We start from the raw sequence: 4,206 nt of genomic DNA on the forward strand, positions 1-4,206 counted from the left end.
ATACATAAAAAAATATAATTTGTCAATTTACATAAATTAGATGATTCAAATAATTTATAATATGTTCTTCTAGAGCGGTATAATTACGTACCATTTTTAAAATTAAATATAAACTAATATTTTTTTATCCTTATTTTTTATCCACCTTTTTCTTTGTTTCCTCGAAGCCCCCTTTTTCTCTCTAACAAAAACGAACAGCAACCCTTCTCTCACTAACACACTCTAACTAATGCATATACTAGAGGTGGAGGAGGCTCTCTTTTTATAGAATCATGAACAACGTTTGCTGTTTATCGAGGTAGAAGAGTTGTTTCCTGCATGCAGACAGCCTCCAACACGCCCACCCAGTGTTGCTGAACACATTAGGAAATCTGCAAAGCCTACTCCACCACGCTTCCGGCATGTTGTTGAGGTGCTAACACGCTTCTGACGAGCAGCGATACCACGCCTCCTGCGTGTTGACCGTGACCTCTATAGATCGGCAAAATATTTCACTCCCCAATATTCAGCCAAAACACCAACAAACTCTCAATATAAAAAATAATTTCTAATACTAGAATCCATCATGCAATAAAGTGAATACTATTAATTATCCATTAAATTAAATCACTTATATTTGTGTATAATATACACTAAAATATAAAATATTTATTAAAATGAGTTAAATATATAATAGTTAACTTTTAGTATGTTTATAGTATTTTTGATACTCAAATAAATAAAATAAAATGGTTGAGATAGTAAAAAATTCAATAATATAAAAATTGTAAGGCCCACATCGGTTGGAGAGGGGAACGAAGCATGCCTTATAAGGGTGTGGATACCTCTCTCTAGCATGACGCGTTTTGACGAGTGAGTGTGGGGGGCTTCGGCTAGCATCCCTATCGTCAAAGGCAAAACCGTGAGGCCTTGTGTGCCAAAGCGGACAATATCGTGCTAGCGGGTGGTCTGGGCTGTTACAAAAATATTATTTTACGAATATTTAAAACTAGTCATCACATATATATAATTGTTTATTTATATGTGTTAATAATATATTCTTTTAGCTAAGTAATTATTTACTAAAATAATTAATTTTTTAAATGTTTCAACCTTAATTTTAGCTAAACTATGAAAACCGCTTTTTGGACCATTTTGTGTTTGGCATTGTCTCAGCTACGCATTTTAAGTCACTCTTTTATAGGGCAATTTACATAAATAAAATGAATGAGAAAAACTGTTATGCAAATACAATATTCTGAAAAATCAGACGCAAATACAACAAATTTAATTGTATGTAATTCGCGACACCCTAACGCGAAACCTAAATACACGTAATCCGCTATATCCTGTTGTGGATTACGTTGCGAACTTAAATACTCAAAAACCGCTACACTGATCATATGGGCCCGAAGCCTATTCTGCTACACCCTCTAGCGGATTATGAAGAAAGTGAAAACTTAGAAACATATTCATGAATACCAGTCTAATAGTAACAACTCGTGATGCAAAATGTACGAAGTTATACAAATATACTCGTCATAAGCAATAAGTCGTAGAAATATAATAGCCACCAGACATTAACACTAATATAGAATAAATTACTACATAGGTCATACAAATGTAATAGTCCAAACGATTAACAGTTAAAGGAAATAAAAATGTCATAAGTAATACAAATAGGTCGGAACTAACACTAATAGCAACACACCAAAGGCACTAACACTAACACCCAAAAACATAAATCGCTACATGAGAAAATAAAATTCAAAAACTAGAAGCACAAAGACTATGAGCCCTACGAACTACCAGCAACGGTAGAGCCTCTCTGTGGGCAAGATCTACGCGTATGCCTAGGCTGTCTGCAGAGCCCGCATCGCTTCGGTCGGTTAGGGTCGGTCTCATCCATGTTGTTCCGGATTCTGGTAGATCTCGGTCGCCCATCACGACAACACCTCAAGCTAGGATCCGGAATAACGGTCGGACCATCATAAGGTGGTCAAAGTCCCTCTGGTATTGGCGGCACAAAACCCATATAGTACACCCTGAACACCTTCTGTATGGTGTAGACTTTGTCGACATAGATAGACCAGTCAAGCCGTGACTGGGCACAACATGCAATCGCATGGCAACATAGATAATGGAGATCCTGAAAGTATCCACAGTCGCATGTACGATCCTGAAGGGAAACTCGGTACGTCCCAAGTGAAAAGCTACCGGTCGATGTTGTCTCGACAACGGTGTACTCAGACTAGTGTCTATCGAATAGGGTGACAGTGAAGCACCCGGAGTCTCTCAAGTTGCGCTCCGTCGCCTTCATAAAAGACTGGCAAAACTTGGCACCGCTGGCCAACTGAGCCTCTACTGTCTAACCACGAATCACGAACAACTCTGCTAGCCGACCATATGTGGACTTCACAAGGGCAGTAACCGAAAGATTTCGTGTACCCTTCAGAATAGAATTAACACACTCAGATATATTGGTCGTCATGTGACCGAATCGTCTGCCACCATCCTGGTGCTGAGTCCCCTTATCGTATTCTATTATGTTCGTCCAATCACACATTGCCAGATTCTCAGTCCGCATTATATCAAACCAATATTGAAACTTTGCATCAGCAGCGTTCACAAGCAAACGCTTTGCATCCGTGCCCTTGAAACTGAGTGCGAAGTTAGCTGCAACATGCTAAATACAAAACGCTCGGTACGCATGAGGGGGTAACCACCCACTGTTAGGGTTCTCTAGTGCAGCCTTGATGCCGTTGTGCCTATCTATTTTGCCAACCACGTCTTCCTGTAAGTTGGCATGAACCCGTACGTTCCTTCGGTAGCTTCTTGCAACACCTTTATCGATACCGCTGCATTGGCTCGAACCAGAGGAAAGATTTTCGCACAGATCACGTGATAATCAAGTTGTCGGTAGTTGCTTGATATCGATGTAGCCAAGCACGTGTGTGGTCCGTTGTACCGTCGAACCTCCCAGGTTCCCTTCCACGCGCGAAGGCTGATGCGAATCATCCACGTGCAACCCTTCCCGAACTCCTTGCATCTCCCATGGTACTTAAGATGATCCGACTCCATCACTCTGTACTTAACACCGCACCGAATGCTGTAATCCTTTACAGTAAGAACAGCTTCCTCCTTACTGTGAAAAGATTGGCCAACTTGAAATTCAACTACAGAATTTTTCTCGTGCAACCCTTGACCCCCAAAGGTTGGAACTGACTCCGGTGGTTGGCCGATGGCTTCCAGGTCTAGGGTAGAATAATGTGCAGGTTGCTCATGTGTGCCGACACTTGATGGTGGTTGACATGTTGTTGGGTTTGTCGAAATTTCATCATCGCTGCCCCCTCCAATGTCAGCAGGCTCTTCGTCGGAATCATCCTCTAGCATCGCATTTTCAACCTGATATGGTTCCCCCTCACGTCCTACATCTGGAGATGGATGAGCTGAGGTGAATACCTCAACTGGACGAGCTGGCCGATACTCCAACAAACACTCAGGTGCAACGACGGGCATCGAGGTAGAGGCACCCCCCATCGTGGTGGACTGAGGGTTTGACGCGGATGCGCTAGAACTATCGATGCCATGTTCCAACTTCGTAAACAACTCGTGTATCCTCACTTATGGAAAACTCCGACAACAATGAAACAACACCTACATATCTTCATCTGATCGTAACACGAATGTTTTATATTGCACGCCGGTTGACACAATCGCAATAGGAATCTTGTAGAACAGCTTCTTCACCCACTTTGTGCCACCCGTGCCCAACTTCTCCAATATACTGGTCTTCAGATCTAACGGTGTACTAGATGACCTGATAAAAACACTCCATGGTTCTCTATCTGTAAACTTCATACCGTACCTCTTACTCTTTTTTATTTTTCCAGAAGAGTGCACTAACACCAAAAAGCTCTCTTCACTATCCATTCCTCAAGTTATGAATGAATGAAAATGACACTCTACACAACTTGCTGAGTATATATAGGCATCTTCTTTATTTCCACTGTCTTCATAATCCGCTAGAGGGTGTAGCGGAATAGGCTTCGAGCCCATATGATCATAAACCGCTACAAAGTGTAGCTATTTATGAGTATTTAAGTTATCAACGTAATCTGCGATAAGGTGTAGTAAATTGGTTTTTGGATGCCAATAATATTCAATGATTTAATTTGAATTTTAAAACAAAATTACAATTTAAAATAATTTTTTATTAATATATAA

Source organism: Arachis ipaensis, chromosome B03 (assembly GCF_000816755.2).
Source record: "Arachis ipaensis cultivar K30076 chromosome B03, Araip1.1, whole genome shotgun sequence".
Classification (NCBI taxonomy): domain Eukaryota; kingdom Viridiplantae; phylum Streptophyta; class Magnoliopsida; order Fabales; family Fabaceae; genus Arachis; species Arachis ipaensis.